Source organism: Hyaena hyaena, unplaced genomic scaffold, assembly GCF_003009895.1.
Source record: "Hyaena hyaena isolate Hyena2069 unplaced genomic scaffold, ASM300989v1 scaffold_1362, whole genome shotgun sequence".
Classification (NCBI taxonomy): domain Eukaryota; kingdom Metazoa; phylum Chordata; class Mammalia; order Carnivora; family Hyaenidae; genus Hyaena; species Hyaena hyaena.
In genome coordinates, this window is record NW_024081995.1 from 105,886 (window position 1) to 130,134 (window position 24,249).

Here is a 24,249-nt window from a genome sequence, read left to right on the forward strand (position 1 = left end):
ACCCTTCATTTTTATGTGTCTAAAAATGTATTTATTTTGCCCATATTTTTGAAAGATAGTATAGCTGGGGATAAAATTCTAGGGCTGACAGTTAATTTCAGTCAGTTCATTGAAACTAAGAATCCACGGTTTCTTGGCTTCTCATGTTGCTACTAAAAGCCTACTGTACAAAAAACCCAAAACCAAAACACCTATCATCTCCTCTAGATAACGTGGGAGGAGAACATATCTTTATGGGAACATTTAAGATTTGTTTATTTATTTATTACCATATGACAGTTCCAATTGCTTAACACCTCCATCACCAGTTGGTATTTTTAATTTAGTCATTCTAACGAGTGTAGCACATTGTCATTTTAACGTGCATTTTTCTAATGAGTAATGAGGTGAACATCTTTTTATGGTTGCTTTCTTTGTTTCTGTATAAGTACATTTTTTTAAACTGTAGTTGACACACAATGATACATTCATTTCAAGTGTTCAAGTAATGGTTCCATAACTCTATACATTATGCTATTCTCGGCACAAGTGCAGCCTCCATCTGTCACCATACAACAGTAAGCAATACCACTGAATATATTTGCTATGCTGTAGCTTTTAACCCAAGGGCTTATACATTCCATAACTGAAAGCCTGATTCTCCCACTCCCCATCCATTTTTGCCCATCCCCCCTTCCCTCCCCTCTCTGACAATCATCAGTTTGTTCTCTCTGTTTATGGGTCTCTCTTTGTTTTTGTTTTGTTTTTTTTAGATTGTACATATAAGAGAAGTCATACAGATTTGTCTTTCTCTGACTTACTTCACTTAGCCTAATACCCTTTAGGTATTGTTGTTGTTGTTGCAAATGGCAAGATTTCATTCTTTTTTAAGGCTAAGTAATAATCCTATGTCCATTAGGACATCTTCTTCACCCATTCATCTATCGATGGACACTTGGGCTGTTTCCATATCTTGGCTATTGTAAATAATGCTGCAATAAACAAAGGGATGCATATTTCTTTTTAGATTAGTGCTTTCATTTTCTTTGGGTAAATAGCTAATAGTGGAATTACTGAATCATATATTTTTATTTTTAATTTTTTGAGGAATTTCCAGACTATTTTCCATAGTGGCTGCACCAGTTTACATTCCCACTAACAATGCATGAGGGTTCCCTTTTCTCTACATCCTTGCCAACATTTATTTCTTGTGTTTGTGATTTTAGCCATTGTGATAGGTGTGAGGTGATATTTTATTATGGTTTGGATTTGCACTTCCCTGCTAGCCAGTGATGTTGATCATCTCTTATTGTGTCTGTTAGCTATACGTATGTCTTCTTTGGAAAAATGTCAGGTCAGGTCCTTTGCCCATTTTACTCGGATTATTTATTTTGCTTTGTTTTGTTTTTTGGAGTTGAGTTCTATGTTCCTTATCCATTTTAGAAACCAACCCCTTATCAGATATATCATTTATAAATAGACTTATTTACTTATTTATTTATGCACCTAAAATAGAAAATATATGTTGAGGCACAAAATTATGGCTCCATCTTGAATGAACATACTTTTTTTAAAAAACTTGAGGTGAAGTTTAAAAAATGTTAATAGAAATGCAGACAAGCAAAGACAAAGTTTAATCCAACCAGAAAGAAAATCTATGGTAAAGTACATTTTTGTGTAAATAACATCTTTCCAATTTAAGAGATGACCATCTATATCACAGTTTAATGACTTCATAGAGAAATATCTTGACTTTAGCTAGAGGTACTCATTAAAACTTTAGGAAATTTTTTAGGAAAATCACATACCCACATTGTCTCCCTTTTCTAATATTCTAATATTGCTAATTTTCTAATATTTCTAATATTCTGTTAACTTCTTAAGGGCACGAGGATGTTATACCCCTTTCATCATGTGAGGAAAAGGATAGGTAGCATAATAAGTAAACAATGAATGGTTGAATGTATCAGTAAATGAGTAAACAAATGAATAGGTGGTTTTGCCAGCAAGAAGATCACCACAAGTTGCACCTTCCCATTATTTAGTCATGTCCCCAATCGCATGGTTAGAAGTAATGATTCTGCTAAGACCCTTAAGTCTTCTAGTGATTGTCAATGTATACAAGCACTATTTATGGGTGTCTGGTTGGCTTGGTCAGTTAGGCGTCCGACTTTGGCCTCAGTTCATGACGGTTCACCCACGGTTCATGGGTTCAAGCTCCATGTCAGGCTCTGTGCCTGACACAGAGCCTGGAGCCTGCTTTAGATTCTGTGTCTCCCTTTCTGCCCCTCTCCTGCTCACACTCTGTCTCTCTCTCAAAAGTAAATGTTAAAAACAATTTTTAAAAAATAAATAAAACAGTGCTATTTAGAGCATCTTATTTTATAAGTGGCTCTATTGCTGCCTCTCAGATTTTTCTTAGGTCTTTGAATCATCTAGAGAATCATTCAGTCTTACAGAATGAGTAATTTCATATTCTTTTTCTAGAAAGGAGAGTGAGTCCTCTTGCAGGTTTGTTTACCCAGGGACTAGAAATGTGTGTGTATTCGAACACACACGTGCATATCAAGCATATGATTCAGACTGACCCCAGCACAAGTATTTCTGCATGAAGTTGGCACAGGATATTTACTGCTTTCTGGAAGTCCACAATAGCTAAGAGAGTCTGTATTCCTGTGTCAGGGATCAGCATGCCATGTTCAGTAGATGCAACATGAATCGACATTAAAATCTTGTTTGAACTTATTAGATCTGCAATAGAAACGACCCTGTCCCCGCACCAGAAAAAGCACCTTTATATTTAGCCATGCTCTTTCTTTGTAACTGAGAGGACTGGGAAAGAGATGGCATGCCATCTGAGACCTATCTCTTATACCAGAAAATAATTTAATGCTCATCAACTGATGATGGTTGGTTGGTAAAGGCTAACACATTATATTTTGAAAATTGTTATCATTTAAAATAAAATAGTCCAATTTGGGGTGCCTGCGTGGCTCAGTCGGTTGGGTGTCCAAGTTTGGCTCCGAGTCATGATCTCACAGCTCGTGGGTTTGAGCCCCATGTCTGGCTCTGTGCTGACAGTTAGTTAGCTCAGAGCCTGGAGCCCGCTTCAGATTCTGTATCTCCCTCTCTCTCTGACCCTCCCCTGCTCATGCGGTCTCTCAGAAATAAATAAAACATTAAAAAAATAATAAAATAATCAAATTTAATTTCTATCCATTCGAAATGTCTAATAACTACTCATGAATCTTAGAATTGCAGGGGCTCTCTAGAGAGCATCTCATTTGCTGTTTCATATTCGTGCAGGTAGAATGCTATTATTCTTTATTTATTTCAACTACCATTATTTAATAATGCTATGTTTCAGGCACTGCACTAGGCCTTGGTGAACAAAACGGAAACCTACTACCCTTAGTGACTTTAGGTTCAGTATTTTATAGATGAGGAATCTGATTAAGTTTATTTATTTATTTTGAGAGAAAGAAAGAGCACACAAACAAGGGAGGGCCAGAGAGGGGGAGAGAGAGAATCCCAAGCAGTCTCTGCATTGACAGCATGGAGTCTGATGCGGGGCTCAGACTCACAAACCATGAGATCATGACCTGAGCCTAAAACCAAGAGTCTATTGTTTAACCGACTGAGCCACCCAGGCGCCCCAGTGTAGTAAGATTTTTAAATGGAGTCCCAGAATATTAAAACAAAAGTAGCCCAAATGTCCAGCTCCAGTATCATTTATTATAATGGTAAGGGTTATGTCTTTATATTTACTAAATGATTTGCTTCTTATAGAAACCCAATGGAATAGGCTTATTAAACCCATTTTACAGAGGAAAACAAAAATACCTAAGGCACTAAGTTTATAAGTAATTTATCTTAAATAACAGAGCTTATAATTGGCAAAAGAGGATCTAATATCCTGGCTCTTAACTACTCTGCTATCTGGCCTCTCAGGAGAGTGATCATTGATGTTACAAGGTCAAGAAATATTTTCAAATCATGAATAAGTAACAAGACTCATTTTTTTTTTTTTAGTTACCCATTTCCTTGTTCTAAAAATCTTTGAAAAATCAAGAAGAAAAGAGACAAACCAAAACCAGACCTTTAACTGTAGAGAACAAACTGGTGGATGAAGGGATAGGTGAAGGGGACTAAGAATTCATTTATCGTGATGAGCACTGAGTAATATATAGAATTGTTGAATCACTGTATTGTCCCCCTGAAGCTAATATAAGACTTATGTTAACTACACTGGAATGGAGTAAAACAAACTGGGCCGCCTGGGTGGCTCAGTCAGTTGGGTGTCTGACTTCAGCTGAGGTCATGATCTCATGGTTCATGAGTTCGAGCCCTGTGTTGGTCTCTGTGCTGACAACTGAGAGTCTGGAGCCTGTTTCAGATTCTGTGTCTCCCTCTCTCTCTGACCCTCCCTCTGCTAACGCTGTGTCTCTCTCAATCTTTCAAAAAGCTATGGTTTAAATTCCTATTAATTAGAAGCCCCCATATCTTGACTATGCCCAATAAAAGGCTACATTTGAATGCAGTGGGTCCCATTTCTCTTTGAAAATGGGTACTTTTTTAACATTTAAAATTCTCAGATTCCTATTCATTTAGCTACTTCTAAATTTCTTGTTGAACCTATAGTTTTCTGAGTACCTTATAGGTGTTAACAGTCCTCCAGTTTCTCATGTTGGATTAGCATTGGACTGAAAGCATCAGAAAAACAGAGATGTGTTTCTTGATCTACATTTTTTTTTATATCTGTCTCAGTTCTTGTTATCTCTTAAGTGCGCTACTATTTTCCTCTGAAATAAAATTAATAATTTTTATTATTTCAATTGTTCATATTTTGAAATAATCCCACCAGGACAGAGACAGGCTCTTAAATCTATAGTAAAATAGAAACATTTCACCAGAAGAGATTTCATTTCATTTTTAGCTCTCAGATTTATATCTCTTATGAAAATGAGCTTCACACTTCCACTTGCATACCCCTGCAGCCCTCGCAAGAAGGAGAAGGAAGGCAGGCAGGCAGGCAGGCAGGCAGGCAGGCAGGGAGGGAGCTCTTTGGGACCTATGTAGGTACCACACCAAGTACTATATTCTGCTTTTAGTCCTGAAAATTGACATTTATATTAGCTTATATTGTCTATGGTTGCAGGTTAAAAACATATTGTCAGTTTCTCAAAGAATGTAGATTTTTCCAGAGTGACGATCCAGTAACATATGCACTTCTATAACATAGTGTTCAATACATAGTAGGCAGTTGATGCTCTCTGGCTGATTTGTTTGATAGACTACCGTTACTAATATGCCGTTAAGTGGAAAAGCTAATAATTGTCCTTAGCCTGTCTATACCATTTTGATGTTAGCAACATCAAGAATCTTAGTCTTTATTCTCTAGTTATGATTAAAGTTGATCACAGAGAGAGCTTTATGACTCTGAGTATGATTATCAACTAGTGTATTCTATCTAAACAATCAAACTGTTGTATATTATAGAAAGAAACTGTGTTTCCTAAGCCATCTCACTTGCAGTGTACACAATAACACTTTTAAAATTTATGCTTCCAAAGTAATGTTTTATGTACCAAATTTGGGAAAGACGTGCATCCCAAAGCAAGTCTTTGTGTATCATTATAAAGCATTCAGTGGTAAATTTCTTCAAAAAATTAAAAGAGTGTTCTCTAGAAGAAGCACAAATGTAGGGAAGGACATTGTGGGTAGAGACTGCTAGTTATTCCCCCAATAACTATGCTCCCCTAGGTTTCCAGTCAAAACTTTAGATGTGTCTCCATATCTGATAGGCTGAGTAAGCTTCTACTTGCTGACCTGCTCACAGATAACAACTATAAACTATGGACAAAATACACGGACAGTGACTCAAAGGCACCGGAGACTGAGCAAAGCAGGTAGATTCTGGCGGGAGATGACACTACGAAAAAGAGAATGGCATGCTGATTTACCAATTTTCATGGCTTTTAGATTACAGGCAAGTCACAGCTGGCACTGAGTGAGGCTCTAAAAACCCTAATAGGAAACCTACAGGCTTCTGACACAAGGGAACAGAGGAAAGAATTTGAGGCAAACACAGCAACTAGAAAGTAGGGGTCCATCCCAGAAAGGAGAAAGGCAAGGAGAAGAAACTCCAATTTCTGGGCCAAGAATCTGCCCAAAGCTCTGGCTTTACTCTGATCCATACCTGGGCAAAATAGATTCCAGCTCAATGTTAAAGAATTGAACTGGGATTTGACATGTAGCTCAAGAGACAGAAGTTTTGGTCTGAATTTGACCAACTTAGTTGCCTCCTAAGACAGACAAAACAACTTGTCTTTCTGACGTGATATGACAGAATCCAACGTCTTTGTAACAAAATATTTACAATATTCAGAATATACTTGAAAATTATTTGACATAAAAAGAACCAGGAAAATGTTACCTACTTTTAAGATAAAGGACAATCCATGGAAACCAACCCTTTGATGGCCAGAATTCTGGAACCGACAATTATAATTATGCACAATGAGGTAGACGACAATATGCTTATAATTAATAAAATATGGGATAGCTCGGCAGAGATATAAAAACTTAAAAAGGAACTGTGCAGAAATTCTAGGGCTGGAAAATTATAATATATGGAAGAAAAATATAATTGCATGGGCTTAGCAGGAGAGTGAAGACAAGGAAGGAGAGTCGATGAACTGGTAGACAGGTGATTCGAAATCATCAAAACTGAAGAACAGAGAGAACAAAAGATTTGGAAAATAAGAAGTCTCTGGGACAGGTAATGTACAGGCACACCTTGTCTTACTGTGCTTTGCTTTACAAATTATTGTGATTTTTACAAGCAAGTTTTGTGGCAACCCTGCGCCAAGCAGGTCTATGGGTGATACTTTTCCAATGGTATCCACTCACTTCATGACTCTGTGTCACATTTTGGTAATTCTTGCAATATTTCAAACTTTTTCATTTGGATTAAATTTGTTACGGCGGCCTGTGATCAGTGATTATGACTTGATGAAAGCTCAGATGATGGTTAGCATTTTTTAGCAATAAAGACTTTTTCATTAACATCTGTATATTTTTTAGACGTAATGCTGGTGCACATCTAATAGACCACGATATGATGCAAACATAACTTTTATACGCACCAGGAAACCAAAACATCCATCTGACGTTCGGTATGGTGATACTTGCTTTATTGCAGTGGTCTGGAACCAAACCCGCAACATCTCCAAGGTATGCCTGTAACAACAAAAGATCAAATACCCATGTAATTGGAGCCCCAGGAGGGAAAGAAAGACCTAGAAAAACTGAAGAAATAATGGCTTACAAGTTCCAAGTCTGGCAAAAGATACATTTTCAGGATCAAGAAGCGTAGAAGATCCCAAGGAGGATAAATACGAAGAAAAAAGTGTGCACAGAAGTGTCACAATCAAATGACTAAAAACCAAAGACAGGGGTGCCTGGGTGGCTCAGTCGGTTAAGCGCCTGACTCTTAATTTGGGCTCAGGTCATGATCTCATGGTTACGTGAGTTGAAGCCACATTGGGCTCCACACTGACAGTGTGGAGCCTGCTTCAGATTCTCTCTCTCCCCGCCCCTCCCCCCACTGGCTCTCTCTCACGTGTGTGCTTAAAACAAATAAACATTAAAAAGGAAAAAAGAAAGAAGGAAGGAAGGGCAGATGTCTCCATCCCCTACCAATATTTAAAAAAAATTTTTTTTTCTTAACCTACAAAGAAAAAGAAGAGGCTCCAGATTTTCAGCTGGCCATATGGTTGCCCAAAATAAAAACTACATCTCTCAGTCTCCCCAACAATCAGGTGTGGCCATGTGACTGTTGACCAACCGTATGGTAGGGAAAGTGAGCCATACAGTTCCCAAGATGTGTCCTCACAGAAAGGAGATCTTCTTCTTTTTCTCCTTCCCTACCTCCTCGCTGAATGAAGTGTGATGTGGCGGAAGTCTTCTTCCACGAGAGCAGTGCCCTGCATGGCAAAGAGGCAACTGAGAAGGAACTCCGGGTTTCCAATGCACAGAGGACCAGTCTGGCTCTGAATGACCTCATACCAGCCTCAGGATGCTGTCTGGGACAGAAATAAATATATCTTTTTATCTTGGAGAAAAGTGAAATTTTTATGTGTTGCTTTTGATTTTCTGATCATACAACTGAACTTATACTACATTAATACAGCTAAAAACATCTTGTATCAATGTCAGGGAACACTTTACACAGGGCAAAAAGCAAAACATGAATAAGTCACAAGTCTGGCAAAGAGGTAATTAGATTTTTTTTTTTAATTTCTACTTTAATAAGGTAAGAGGTTATTAGTGGAATCAAAGTGCTATTCTCTTTGGTATTTTCACCAAGCTTAATGTAAGTAATGCTTTGTTAAATGGCTCAGAGGAGTTTTCAATCAATCAACTTCAAAAAACAAAGGAAGAACGTCATAAACATAATTGAAGGAGCCTACTGTTATTTTGCATTTTCCTCCCATTCTGGGTTTGTTTTAAATTAAAGACAGCACTCATTCACTGTCTCTCACCTGTTCTCATCTAACTTCTCCCAAAGGTCTTGACTTGCTCTGAGGCTTCCCTAAGCTTCTCTCTCTCTTCACTGGACAGGAAAAACTCCATTGTTTCTGCATGTCAGAGAAGTGGCTGGGTTTCTCCACTTCGTGTTGGTGTAGAACTGTGGTACCCCTACGGGACTGTGGACTATTGTGTGTTCCTCTAGACATCCAAGTGGACTGGCCCCACCCTCACAGGATTTTCAGCTCTGCCCCCAACTCTCCCTGGAGCTGAGATAGCTGCCATTTAATGATGCTGCCCTACGAGAGAGCAGGTATCTCTTGCATAATTTTTCAGTACAGTTTGTTTTTAAGTGTATAAAAGAGCCAGTATTTTTTAAACATCAACAATGATCTGTCTGTCTAGTTTCTCTGTATACTTTGTCTAATATATACATATGTATCTATATATTAGAGAAAGTGGTTAGGGAACAAACCATTAATTTAAAGCAGGATCTTAAAACATTTCATTAGGCTACTGAGGTGGCTGAATGTCTACTGGTGAATGTTTCTCCTGTTTTTTGTTCTTTTTTAACTTTTTTGAATGTTTCCTTATTTTTGAGAGAGAGAGACAGAGTGTGAGGAGGGGAGAGGCAAAGAGAGACAGGGAGACACAGAACCTGAAGGAGGCTCCAGGCTCTGAACTGTCAGCACAGAGACCGATGTGGGGCTCAAACTCAAGAACCTCAAGATCATGACCTGAGCCAATGTGGGACGCTCCACCGACTGAGCCACCCAGGGACCCCTCTTCTCTTTTTGTTTTTGTTTTTACCTTGTGAGTAGCCTCTCTTAGGGCTGGCCAGCCAGCTCTCATGTGACTTTCACATGGCTTCATTGCCAGCAGCTTCTGATGTTCCTAGAATCCACACTTCAGTGCTAAGCATCAGGATGACTGATGTGAAGGCTTTCCCACTAAATATAGTGCTGCCCAGCCTCCTCTGAACATTTATACAAGGGAGCAGAGCTTTCCACTCTGAGTCTGTTTTGTACTTGATCCCGATTTAAATTACAGACAGGAAGATGGCAGCTGTCCAGCTTCCTTCATTTCCCATACCTGTATTGCGACTAATCAAGGAAATTCCGGTACTTTGCAGGTTGTGGGATCTTCTCTTCTGTCACTTCAATAAACTCCCTGTGGCTCAGCTCCTGTGACCTCCTCAAGCAGATAGCTCTGGTTGACCTTGAGGGTCATCACATTTGTTCTCATGTAGGCAGGCTTCAACCTGCCTGCAACCCAGGCTCTCTGAGCCTTGATGGGCATGCTCAGAGAAGGATTAAGAAATTAACCCATGTCTCACAGGAGTAGTAGAAGCTTAGAAGTTGAAGAAGATTAAGAAAGGCATTTGGTTAAAGATGAGAGTTAGTTATGGCTGTTACTGTTACAGGTTGAATTGTGCCCTCCTTCCCAAAATTCATATATTGGAGTCCTAATCCTAGTACCTCAGAGTGTGACCTTATTTGGAAGTAGGATCGTCACAGATGCAAGTATTTTGGAGAAGGTGGTCATACTGGAGTTAGGTGGGCACCTAATCCACCATAACTGGTATCCTTATAAAAAGGGGAACTTTGGGTATAGACAGACACAGGGAGAAGGCCAGGTGAAGCCTGGCGTTCTGCTATCTCAAGCCAAGGAGGAGGGCTCAGAAGAGTTCCTTCCCTGCTGAAACCTTGATCTCAGACTTCCAGGCTCCAGAACTGTGAGACAATACATGTCTGTTGTTTGAGCTGCTCAGTTTGTGGTACAGCAACTGTAGGAAACTACTTCAATGAAAAGTACAGAGGAAAGAATGTACAGGAAGGATCCTAGGGAATGCTAAATCTATAGATACTGTTAATATCTAGCCCTTTCTGAATGCTTATCATGGGCTACATGTGGGTTTTCCCATTTAAAGCTTACAGCCACTCTCTAAGGCGAGCTCCTCTGTCATCCCACTTGATGGATAGGAAACAGATTCAGATTGGCTAAGGAAATTGTCAAAGCTCACACAGCTAGGAAAGTGAAGGAGATTAGTGAGAGAGATACTGACCGAGGTGGGGAGCGGAAACGGCATGGAGTGTGGTGCAGATTTCAGTCTCTATCACTGATGCATTTCCCTGTACCACACATGAAGACCAGCAAAAATACACTGCTGACAAACATAGAGCCACCAAGTCTTGTTCCTGGAAAAGACCATCAGAATGGTTCCATAATTCTCTCATTTTACCAATGGGAATTAATGACCAAAAGAAATACAAATTTGCATAAGGCCAAAGTGGCGTGTGTGGGATTATCATGAAGGACCGTGTCCTGTGGCCCCTATTCAGTATGTTTTCACTCTAACGCCTACCTGTGTAGATCACACTGACCAGGGAGGCCTCTGGCATGCGTGCTGTCTTCCAGCCTCTCCTATGAAAGGGAGACCCCTGGCTAGACCCTGCCGGGTCCAGGGAGGAGATCTCTAATCAGTGGTGCGCAGCCCTCCGTTTTGCACCCTCTCTGTGCTTGGCCAAAAAGAGAAATGATACCTCTCTTCGGAACTGACACGCCACTCTTTCACCAGGCATGCAAAAATGTCCTGCCAGGCCTTCTTGGTAAATATTTACTTTGAATTATCACAGGCCAGAGACATCCGCTGTCCAGAGAAACAGAATGGTGATTTTGGACGTTTGGAATCTGGAGCCTGTGATGAATAGAAATACAGCCTTGCATGCCGTCAGAGTCTCTACTCTGCCAAGGGAAAATGTACTTTATACAGCCACAGGCTTGACCTCCAAGAGCCTTAAAAGGCCTCACATACTCAAAGGTGCATTACCAGGCCTTACACTAATTCATCATGATAGCTAAAGTGCTCTGTGTAAACCACAGGAGATCTGAGTCCCCTGGGCATCCAGGAGTCAGATTTAATTGCCTCAAGTTTAGCATAGGGAACCATAAGTGAACATAGGGGAAAGCCTATTTGCATATTGTTTGCAATAATGCCTAGAAATGGTTCCAGATGTCTGAGCTGAAACCTTCTCCCCAAAAGTTTGGCCAGGGTTGGAACTCGGTGCAGGCCCACCTGATGGACGCTCCACCCGGCTTCTCTCTTCTGCTCTGAATCAGAGTGTGCAAGTTGCAACAAGAATGCTCGAGACAAATTTCTATTCTGAGCAGGCCGGACATGATTTATTAATTCACTTTTGAAATAACAATTGCAGTTGGGAGGGATCTGCTGAAAGCCTTAATTACATTAGAAAATATGCTTCGCAGTAGTCTGCCCCTATCCAGTGTACAGAACACATAATTATCATAATTTTCAAATTTTATTATTATTTGGAAAAAAATTGATGGAGAGAGGACTCTACCAACTTAGCCAGTTCATAGCAGTGGCTGAGTCACATCTGAACCTTCGAAGAGATGATTTCCCCAACTTGCTTGTTAAGGCCCCTTACATGGGAGAGCATCTACTGGCTGTACTAGCCTCAGATACTATTTGTCCGACAGAACGAGCTTCCGCGTCCCTTTTGCCTCCTTTGTGCCGAGAGGGAAATGCTCAGGTGTGCTGTTGCCAGAGTGATTAGGCTAGCTGGGAACTCTCCTTGGACAGGAGGTTGGAAAGCCTTTGGGATCATGCCCTCTCATCCTTGTTAAATGACTGTGAGTGTGTGTGTGTGTGTGTGTGTGCGCGCGTGTGTGTGTGTGCGCGCGCGCGCTGCCACACACACACCTGCCTAGAGGAAAGCGGTTTGATTTCATTTTTTTTTAAAGGCCCAGAGTGTTTTTAAAGAGAAAACAAAACATTTCCAGAAATGAAGCTGGGGTCTGTGGTAAGCAGCAAGGGTGCCAGGCAGAAGTCTCAACTGTTATCATCGGCTTTGTTATCAACGGCCCAGGTCTTTAGAAAGCCTCTGCCTCTGGGTTTTCTATCTGTCACCCCAGGGCAAGCAGACCCTCCCTCTGTTTCTTTGGGTGGCTGTGATGTTTATCAGACTAATGAGTTCAGTTCTCGTGTCAATGCTAAAGTGGCAGAGGCGAGCTGTAGCAGGCCCCTGCCCAGGTTCCCCCTTACCTATGGATTTTCTGCCTTCCATTCTCCAAGCACCCTCATTCCACTTTTTTTTGATCTTTAGATATTAACGAAACTTGGGCTTGAGTTAAGCCATTTTGAATAATTCAAACTCTCTGTTCAGGTGGATCCATTTAGAAAAACCAAACAAATTTTAAAAATTATTATTTTTTAAACAAAAAGCAAGAGGGCATCTGGGTGGCACAGTTGGTTAAGTGTCTGTCTGACTTAACCTTCGCTCAGGTCATGATCTCACGGTTCATGAATTCAAGCCCTGCATTGGGCTCTGTGCTGATGTTGTGGAGCCTACACGGGATTCTGTCTCTCCTTCCCTCTGACCTTCCTCTGCTTGTTCTCTCTCTCTCTCTCTCTCTCTCTCTCCCTCTCTCTTTCAAATAAATAAATGAATAAAAAACAAACAAATAAATAAAAAGCAACAAAAGGCATAGGACTCAACCAAATTTAGCTGGAAGATAAATCATTTGTTCTAGAAACTCTCCTCTCCCAGAAAAGTATCCAATGGCGATCTGAATAGCAGACAGCAAAGGAGAAAGCAGAGTGGATTTGAACCAAGTGAGCGGGAGCCCAGCCCTGGCTCGGCCACACAGCAGGGCCAAGAGCCAGGGGACTCCTGCATACGTGTGGGCTTCTGCCCACCCCAGGTAAGACTGGAGACATAATCCTGGGTCCTCCTCCTCAGAGAACGTTTCTGAGAATCCTGTAATATAGCTCATGTGGACACTGTTTCAAATAATGCAAAGTGCTTTGAAAATTCCAGGTGGCATTATCAGAACTGACTCAGAGCCCTAAACACAGTAGGAACTAAATAAACACTTCTTGAAGTGGGTAGATTCCATATTTTCCATTTTATAACAACAAACAAGATGGATGTTTTGCTGTCCCCTGAAGTGACCCAGCCCCTGCCTACATATTCTCTGAACGCCTGGGCTCAGGTTTTCGTGGTGAGAAGAACTGAAAAAGCAAACATGTACATTGAGGGTACCAATCTTTCTGAGAAAAAGCATTTTACTCTCACCCAAGGACATAGACACAACGTGTTTATATGGACCAAATGACAGCATTTTAGTCATGAACATCTAAACAAGAAGGGGCTTTGGGATACCCGGGTGGCTCAGCTGGTTAAGCTGAAATGCTTGATTTCACCTCAGGTCATGATCTCACGGTTTGTGAGTTTGAGCCCCATGTCAGTCTCTAAGATGACAGTGAGGAGACTGCTTGGGATACTTGTGTCTTTCTCTCTCTGCCCCTCCCCCATTCACAGCTTGCTCATGCGTGTGAGCTCGCTCGCTCGCTCTCTCTCTCTCAAAATAAATAAATAAACTTAAAACAAAGAAAGTTGAAGGGGCCTTAGAGAAATCAGTGTTCATTTTCCACTTCCAGCTTCATTTTCAGAAAAAAGAAGCCAAAGTTGGAAGTTTCCGTGACTTTCCTAAATTATTAGGCTTTGTCACACAGCAAGAGAAGCTCTCTGATTTCTCACCAAGTCCTATAATCTTTGTGTTACTTTTTCACTAGGCATCTGCTAGGACTGCTGCTCCGAAGAACATAACTTTAGAATACCACCCTTGTCTAAATGCCATGTCTTGCAGAGAAGCCTGAGGTCTATATGGCCCGCTGCTGAGTCTGAAGCAGGAGTAGCTGTAGTTACCTGGAAAGACACAGGAAAAGCTTTTTTTCTCCAGGCTCAAAGCAGGAGGAGGAACTAAGTAAACATTTCGCCCCATGACTCACATGGACAGCTGTTTCTTGAGAGGCATCTGTGTAAAAAGCTTCCTCTCAAGGCTGCTCTATTCGTTTCTAAGGCTGTGTGTGACAAAGAATGCTCTGCTTCGGTTATCACCTGCGAGAGGAGCAGAGGCTGTGCTCCAACCCCTTCTCACTGGGAACATCCCCTTCTCTTCTCAGCTTACAGACAGGTATTGCCATGTGCCTGTGTCCCTCCCAGCAGTCACTTTGGTTTCCTTCACACAAGTGGATGGGTCGGTCTTCTGAGCAGGTTAAGAAAAAAAGATTGTTCTCTCTGGTTTTCTTGGTTGGGTTTGCAAAGCTGACAAGAAAGAGTAAAAACCAAGGGAAAAGAAGTTTAGGAGTTGGAGCTTTTCCAGGTCTTCTTCTGCAAGAGTTAAGTGCACCCTGAAACACGTGGAGATCATGTTAAACATCCCTGCTTTCTACTCAGGGGTTTATCAATTCGGTTCTTGTAGTTCCAATGCAAGAATTGATTGAAGCCTTCCCTCAAGGACATATTACCTCCAAGCACTATTATTTCAGAAGTCAGAGTTTATACACTTTGATAAATACTCTGGAGACCTTGAAAGGAAGAGAATAAATGGACTGTGTGACCCCAGGAGAAGAAGGAATAAAATAACATGGAATCCGAAATCTGGCAGCGCTATTGCCTACTACTGGCTTAAAAATGTAAAAATATGTCACTTAACGCTTTCACCATTTGCCAACACTTTAGCACATGGGAAAATAACCGTGCAGAGTTTCTGGTGCAGCAGAGTGGTTGGGAAGAGAGAAGGAAATGGCTTGTGTTTCAGTTCTTCTCACAAATGCCCCCACCTCCTCCTCCTCTTTACCTCCAGGCATGTGTAGCGTAACTGTCTTATTTTTTAACCCATCTCAATAATGTTGTTGGTAATGAAATCATGATCGTCCAAATCACAGAAAATTCGAGCACATCAAGATGGGCCCCGCTCTTGGGAGTGTAACATGGGAAGAAAGGCTGTACCTCCTGGGGAAAGGCTGACTCGAACTGTGAGCACGAAAACCAGCCCGAGACTCTCCCACATCTGCTGGGTCTGCAGCCCGCTGTTTCCGCATCTCCGCCATTGCAAGACTGCCCTCAGCCCCATACACGCATCACGTTTACCACTTCTCCCCTTTCAGTCTCACCGTGGCTGTCTGTTTCAACTTGATTTTAGCGGTTGGAAGTGGGGTGGAGTGTAACAGTGCATGTTCAGCACTGCCTTGAATGAATTTCTCGGTCAGCCCAGGGATGGTGGAGTTGGCCCCGGGGGATACGGAGGAGGGTGTGGAAGATCACGGAAGACCTCAGTGAAGCCCTCAGGCAAAAATATCAAGGCGCTCAGAGCAGGGATCGCACGAGCAGTGCCACCGGTGCTCCGCCTTGTGGGGCAGCGGTGAGCAGAAAGGGGCAGCACAGAACACAGGACAGTGAGGCTACCGGCTGGTGAGACCAACAGTGCTCTCTCCCTTTGGCTTCTCCTGAAACTGAGGAGTTGCCTTTCGCACGTTTGCTTTTAAAAAATTCTTCACCTCCCTTGTCTTGAATGTTTACTGTCAACATCCCTCCTCTCCTCCCACTCTTCTCCCCACTTTGGAAAGGTGTAAAAGAGGTACCATATGTGGACTCCCTCTGCTGACATGTTTCTGAGAGACCTTGTCAACTGGTACTAATTGTTGTGACTGCAAACTTTCATTCATCCCGGATGCTGCAGCACACTTCTCTCGCCTTTACCATTCTGGGCCAATCCTACGTTCCTGTGTTGTTTCTTCGCCATGGACAAGGGTCTCCCCTCCAGAACCTCCTCCTTTGGCATCACAACACCCCTCCTATCAGTCCTTCAGCTCGTAGCCTGGCATCCATAGGGCTCAGTGTGACTTGAACTGAAGGCTCCCGTTACTCGGGACCTGTCTTTCCCTCTTGTGGAGAGGGCCCAGGCACCAGCTTTATCCCTTCACTCACATTAGAGCAGCATATTCATTATGGGGTGGGCCATGTTTAGGAACTCAGTGCATTATTCATCAAGTTACCTCTGTTGTTATGCACGTTGTTGACCTGCACCTCACAAGGGCACCAATCAATGCTGCAACTTTCTGTCTCCAACAAAACCCTTGTGATTTGACGGACTCACTGGGCAATATTAAAACCTGAGGAGAGAAGCGAAAAGTGAGGCTTTATGAGAGTGACTTCAGAACACTATCCAATTATTAGTATGCTTTTTCATAATACTGACGGTTTCACATTTTATTGAGAGAGAGAATTTTTCCCTAGCTCTCTTGGGAATGATTTTATTGAAAGCATCAGAACGAAGAAGATGCCTGCATCATTTCTGCAGTGCCAAGGGTCAGAATCTTTGACTGGTTCGGTGTAATGTGCACATATAAAATTTCACTCAGTGCTTATTCATTGCCTTTTATTTAATATATAATCTGGCTGGATCTACTTTTTGCTTCTTTACATTTACTGCTTGCCTGCATTAAGGTCTTCCTCTGTGCTTGAATATGTATATATTAAATTGTGTATACACACACACACACACACACACACACACATATTTACTCTGATCAAGAGTCTTGCTTAAAGGGAGAACTTCCTTGCTTTTGCTCTTTTTATACAGGAAGTCCAATGGCAGAGACAGAAGCATGAAAGGACCTATAGGAAAGCACTTTCCTGGTGACAGCCATTTAGTTTAGAATACTGTTGTCCCTTCAAAAGTAAATGTCTGCTCCTCTCCTTATCCCTCTTTGCTTATTCTGTATTCCATACCCACCCCCCATCCCATTAAAAATCATTCTCACTCCACAGCCAACAGAGAGCACTTTAAAGTACAATAGATTTTTTTGAGTTGAATTATTAAAATACACAAAACCAAATCCAAAGAGCTAAGTTTCTAAGGAGAGCTTTCTGACTAAAAGGAGTGACCTCTCCTCTAGGCTCTAATCAATGGAGAAAAGTCCCAAGGAGACAAATGGAGAATGGTCAGTTTTATTCATGCGGGTCCAATAGCTCTCAGAATATGGGACTCCCTCATAAAGTTGGGTTAAAGGATGACTTTGAGATCTGGGCCAAGTGTTCCTTCTTATACGTCCCCACTGCACTGATGATAACAACTCTCAGTGAAGAACTGACCTATCGCTTAGCAGTTCATTAAGCAGCATTTATAGAAAGATCCAAAATAACATCACCTAAACCAAGTAGAAATATATTTATCTCCCACATGAAAGAGGTCTGAAAAAGGGGCAGTTTAAGGTTCCTCTGGTGGCTCCATTCAGTCATCAAGGACCTAGATTTCCTCTAGGTTATGGCTTTGCATTGCAAACATTATGAGTCTATACTGTGATCCAATTAGGTACACCCTCTGACTCCTTAAAGAGACTTTTCAGATGTTCCATGTAACACTCTCACTTATATCTCTTTGGCCAAAACGTAGTCACATGGTTATACAGAACTGCAAGGGAAGCTAATCTTTTAGCTAGCTACATTTGGGCCTGCTAAGCATCAGGGTGCTTATTTTTAGAGAAGGGTAGAAAGAACATTGAGAGGCACGTAGCAGTGTCTGTGAAGCTTGGCTGTGAAAGGATTATTTCTATAACCTAAATCTAAGCTTGTCTCCTCCTTGTTGACATCATCAACTCTAAAATAAAACCTGTCTTATAATCATGGCATATAAGTAGGGCTGCCATATAATTTTTCATCCACACTGGGATATCTTTGAGAGTAAAGGGGAAAACTATTAATAATACACCAGGACAAAAGGAGTACACTGACCGTCCTAAGCAAGTTGAAATATATGAACTAAGTCCTAACTATCTTTCAGGTCTCATCACCCCTCACATCCCCACTTGGACTTCATTCTGTATCTATACAGATAGTTAAAATTTCTGCAAATGCGAGATGATTCTCTACTTGTGATCACTTGGCCTGGAGCTTCCTTGCCAACTTTGTACCTGGCAAATCTCTGTTCACACCCTCCACTTTGTACCCCAGCTCAGCTGTTGCCCTGAGAAATCTCCCCTCACCAATCTCTCTCAATTCATGGGATGCTAATCACTTCCTCCTCTATGCTTTTATCCATTGAAAACTATTTGCTTGCATGGTTAACTTGCTGTCAGGTGAGGCTAGGTTATGCTATGACAGCAACCAAATTCATCAGAATTTATTTATGGCTTATACTTTGTGACCAATTCCATTTGGCTGAAAGGTCTATTTTTTGTTGTTCATTGTAGGTTGAATGAAGCTGCAGTGAATTTGAAGTAAGTAGCCAAGTTTCTGTGTCAAAAAGGACTAACTAAACCAGAAATAATCAGATGGGAAGTGAGCTTAAAAAAAAAAAAAAAGTCAGCATCCTATTTTTCAGCTCAGATGTGTAGGCCAATATTCCATTGCCTGTAAGTTAAATGATCATTGTTCAAGGCTGAATGATGGCTGAGTTCTGCACTAGTATTTAACACCCAGCCAGGAACACGTGGATAAGATTTGGTAGGAAAGCATTAAGGGGCACACAGAGAGAGAGAAGACACCCATGAAAGCTCTTCAGATGGTGAGTTCAGTTGGCAAGCCTTATCTAACAGAAATATGCTGCCAACAACTGAAGAATGGTCAGTTGTCATCAACAAAACTAAGACCTTCCTTCCAAACCATTTTTCATGCAGGCATGCCACACCTTTTCTCACCTGAGTCATCAGAGATGCAGTTGCCAACTTCCGAAGGCGGAAGAAGTAAATGGCAGTCGAGTGCCTCTCTGCACACCACGTTGGGGAGGGTGTTGTGTCCAGTAGTGTCTCCACGCCTGACTAGAATGTCTGAGTAGGTAAGCAGGCAGGACACTGGGGAGGCCCTTGATGGGAAAATATTCTGCAAATAGAGCTTATTCTTATTAAGGCTCACTGAGGTGTACATTACTCTTAGGGAATGCCTACTAGTAATAATAACGATGGTTTCACTTCTCCTCTGTAAGATGGGCTAATAAATTCTTCATTCTGTACCCCATCTATGTCCTAAGAACAAATGCATAATCAAAGTCATCATGCATTGATTATTTAACACACAGAAATAGACCAGGCACTCACCAAGGGGCCACATAAGTGTGCAAATGCATCACCACTTTGACATTGCTTCTGAAAGCACTTCCTCACACTGATTCTCCTAAGCATGCCCTTGATTGCATTAGCTATCTTAGCTACGAAAGGCAGACATCAGATTGCCTCCACTCCACACATACCTAGAGGAACAGGAAGCAAAGACAGTGTCCTGCTTCTGCTTTGATAATGGTCTGGGATGCAATAAATGTTAGGCTGAGGGGTAGCACCAGACTGTTGTCTTTGACAATGGGTTTCTCTCTTGATAGCTGTTGGAGAAACAGGACACAGGGTGTTCAGGAGGCTGCTGTGAATTCCTTTAGCCTTCGGTGAGGGCAACCTGCAGAGCTGAAGGGGTCTGTGAGAATGTTATTGCAACTTCTTAATTCAAAACATCACTGGAAGAAGACTTCTTGGGAGGGGACTGAAGGGACGGGCGGGCTGGGGGGCTGGGGAAGAGAGCTGCTCAGCTGGGATGAATTACTGGGACTGAAGGGTTGGTTTTGCCCCCTAGTGGTTAGAGGCTTAGGGACCCCAGAGTTCAATGACTCTCAGTACCAGGGGAATACTCACCACTGAATGAAGGCAGCAGCTGGGTGGAGAAGGACACTACTTGGGATCAGCAGAGGCATTACCCAGTGGTGTGACCTCAGCTTTCGAGACCCTGGTCCCACACGGTCAAGTTGAAAAGGATGGACTAAATCACAAAGCGTTCAATTCTTTATGCCTTTACAGTAGATGACTCTAGCAACATAACCTGTGATACTGGGATTCCCCCCGTGTACTTCCTGAGGGCAACAGAGGCAGAGCTGAAGTCCTGGCGGTCTCTCCTTCAGTACATCTAAGTGAAAGCAAAGACAGAGAACGTATTCCTCAAGGATGTTTGATTAAAGGCAGTAGAGGAGGATGAACCTGTGGTGACCTTTGGGACAAAGGCTTCTGTCCTTCATGGACATCCTCTGTGCCCTGTCTGAATGCCTTGAAAGTGAGTGGGGAGGGGAAACTAAGCAGGGCAGACAGTCCATTTCTAACACCCACTTAAGTGAACTTACAGAAAATACCACTTTCACATGAACAGGAACACCATCCCCATCTGACTCGTTGTTTCTCGCATCCCAATAGCCTATGGACCACACATCACAAAAAGTGACTCACTTCACTCTAACTCAGAAAGGATTAAGACCACCTCTAACCCCTACATCTCGAGAGGCAGTAGGTGACTCACCTTAAATTCATGGAGGGAGAAGTAAAACGATAGTTCTGAATTGCTGAGCTATTGACCATCTATCACTCTGTAAGAATGAGACTACCTTGAACGTGATGTTGGGGGACTTGCTTTTCTCTTCTTTCTGGAACTTGCTTACTGAATCTCACAACACTGTAAAACAGATGAACGTCCTGTTGATTCTTCTCTTCCTATGTCATCTTTCTAGATTTTTCTGATGCTGTATTAGGCAGATAATTCTCAGCTTAAACGTTCTGACCAAATCAGGCTGAAGACATGCATTTGGGGGACTAGTGCTTCCTAACTCAGTGCCTTGTTACCATCTATTATTATTATTATTATTGTTATTATTACTACTACTACTATTAATATTATTAGCTTAAAGAGAAATGGATTGTTTAAGAGAAATGGTTTGTTTGCCCTTTTCTGGGGGCTGTACCAGATTTGAATGAAACTAAGGATACCATTTAGTCTCAATCAGTTTGAGAAAATGAAATGAATTTGGGGTACCTTATTCAAAGGAGGGTTATAGTTAATTTTTTAGGGCAGGTAACTGATCCTTAGTCACCAGGGATTGTTAACAAGAAGAATTCCAGGTAGCTAGAAAAAAATGGATTACACTATTCAGTGAAACATGGTAGAAAAAAAGAAAAAGAAACCCATGAACTCCTATACCAAAACTTGTTTCTGTCTGGCTAGAGTGAAAATGGAGACAATGAAATCATTTTCAGCAAATTATTAGTGCAATATATTTTTTTTTCCTTTCAAGAAAAGGAAACTAAAGAATGGTTGTGGCCTTTTGTTGTAGATAGCTTTTCAGAACAGTGTAACGTAAACAGATTATCTGCAGTGTTTATTCAGTGTGAAAAAACAGTTCCAAGAGCCCCAGGTGCTTGCCAAGATCATAATTGTACCTTCTTAAATACTTTCATTACTTGGAAGTACAATAAGCGAAGCGGGGACACATGCTTTCCATTTTCTTGTCAACAAAACACCTCCAAGAAATTAAGCTCTATTTTCTCTAGAAAATGTCTCTAGAACCGTTCAGGATATATGAAAAGGGAAAGGAGGTAGGGCTTTGGCTTAATTTCTTTCTGACCTTGAAAAGAAGCACATAAAATGGCCCTTCCAAAAAAAAAGGGGGAAAAAGGCGGGAAGAGGTGACATAAGCCTGGGGTATGGAGTGGCTCAAAACTCGAATATTAAACGTGAGGTGGTTTCTGTTTGGCTAAATGTGGCTTTGAGACTGCAGGGTGCTCAGGTAACATGTCCAGATTTCTCCCATGGTAGATTTTTCCATGGAAGGAGCCAAGCCACCCCAGGAGGTGAGGGGTGTGAGCAAGCCAAAGGGGAAAGCTCAGGCTCTATTTGCAAATGCACTGGGTCAATTCCTGTCTTCAGGGTGGAATGAAAAGTTCGTGTTGACCTTCATGAGAGCTTGTCTGATCATAAAGTGGAAGGAGATCTATCTCTGCCTGGGCATTTGAAATCACTTCTGAACCAATTAGATATCCAAGCACCCAATTTCAGGACAGAAAGCCAAATCGGCATATGTGCCCAGGGGAGGTTTCATTCCTAAGGAAAAAAGCTTTTATGTCTTAGTTCACTCCTGTCCTGTGCTGCTCTGTTCTTCCGGTCCCTTTTCTCTGAGCTTCTCTCTGTCCTCCCTCCTAGCCTGGCCTTTTTCCTTCCCCTTCAGTCACTGCATTATCACCAGCCTCATGGGGCTTCAATCTCTGGGGTGTGTCACAGCTGCTTTCACACATGCAAACATTTACCTTCACGCAACCCCTGCTACGTTCTTCTTCGCTCCATCGTGTGAGGGTGGTCGAAGTCCTCCTAGATTCAGAACCATCTGCAAAGATCTTTCTCTTCCTTTCTTTGCTTTCTTTGATGGCATTTGCCTCCAAATCACTGCTTAGAGGAATATGCTAACTTCAAGAGAGAGAGAGAGAGAGAGAGAGAGAGAGAAGTGTGTGTGTGTGTGTGTGTGTGTGTGTGTGTGTGTAGGAAGCAAATTCGCTGGAACCTGCCTAATGAAAATGGTCCAAGAGTTTTTGCACCTGAATTTTAGGAGAAATGGAAAGAATGCAAGGAATTAACAATATTGAACTCTCTTGACAGATGCTTCTGTATGCATTAGTTCAGTTCATCTTTACATCTACCTTGCCAGGTAGGTTTTTCTAAGCCCATTTTATGGACAAGAAACTGAGGCTTCAAGAGTTTCAAACTGACACCAGAAAATGATGGCCCATGGACCAAAACTGGCTCATTCTTGCTTTTGTAAAACTGCTTTATTGGAACTCAGTGACACCCGTAAGTTTGCACACCGTCTGACTGCTTGCCCACTACCATGGCAGAGTTGAGCTGTTGCAACAGGGACTGCATAGCCTGTAAAGCCTTAAGAGAACAGGTTTGTCAGCCTCTGGCTAAAATGGTGTGACTATCTTCGCCTCAAAAAATACGTGCTAGAGATAGAATTGACCTTTAACGTGCACATTTCTGGTTCCAGACCTCACTTGACTTTGAGACAAACAGAAAATAAGGTGGTATTTTTTTGTTTTTTTTTTTTTATTAACCAATAGCAATTTCAAACACCTATTTAACTTACAAAGAAAGAAAGAAAAAATGACTTTGGAGTGCTTTGAGGGCAATTTAGAGTTGATGCAGTGTTTACAAATCCTTTTTTTTTTTTTTTGTCCTGGATCCCAGGAATGACCCAGAGGAACTGCAAGACCTTGCCAATCGTATATGCATCCCTATCCTTATTAAGGGGAGAAAAAAAGTTATTGTAGTGATTCAGTAGTTTTGGGGTGGGGCTGAGAATTTGCATTTATGATACACTTGTGATAAATGCAAATTCTCAGCCCACACCTGTGCTGCTGGTCCTTGGGCCACACCCTGAGTCGCAAGGAGTGAATACGCTCATGCCAAAATCCTCAACCAAAAGATTTTTAGGTTAGAAGTTGTTTGACCAAAAGTGACAGATTCACATTGGCTTATGCACTGGTTCTCAAAGCAAGGTCCAAGGATACAGCAGCCTCAGGGTCATTTGGGAACAACTGTGTTCTGTGTTCTGACAACCGTTCCCGGGGATTCTGTTCTACCAAACCCACTCCAGTATTCTGATGCGAGCTAAAGCTGGAGGAGCACTGGTTTGTGCTATGGATATTCATTCAGGGTTGCATGGTTGGTTCTCGAGTTGGCTCATCCATCCATCCATCCATCCATCCATCCATCCATCCACTGAACATCCTATAAATCTATCTTTATATGTTCAGTCTCTGTTTACGCAGTGCCTGTATCTTTACTTACAAAACAAGATAGCAAAGTGTGGAATGGGGAAAAACACATTCTAACATTATCCCAGGCCTTTCTCCCCCTTTAGTGGGATGTATGGCTATTATTTGACATCAGTTGATATTTCCACAGCAATGTTTCTTATTTCATTTAAGACTACTATGTAGGCCTGTTCTGCATTTGTCTAAGATGAAACGAGGCCCTGATATATCCCAGGGAAAGGCCTGGGAGGGCAGGGGAAGGTACGTTTTGATCTTCAGGACATTTTGTTCAATGTCTTATTGTTCATTCTTTCAGTACT

At 41.8% G+C, this 24,249-nt stretch overlaps 1 long non-coding RNA gene across 2 annotated transcripts in view; it reads left to right on the forward strand.

The window, feature by feature from the left end:
* Positions 1 to 24,249, forward strand: part of LOC120225268 — a 154,995-nt gene that overhangs the window by 80,539 nt on the left and 50,207 nt on the right. The window contains exons 7-9 of one of the 2 annotated variants that reach the window (XR_005526773.1): positions 18,572 to 18,598; positions 18,998 to 19,155; positions 22,773 to 22,964. This is a non-coding gene — a long non-coding RNA (uncharacterized LOC120225268). The remainder of the gene's footprint in view (positions 1 to 18,571; positions 18,599 to 18,997; positions 19,156 to 22,772; positions 22,965 to 24,249) is intronic. The other variant, XR_005526774.1, reaches the window with a different exon arrangement.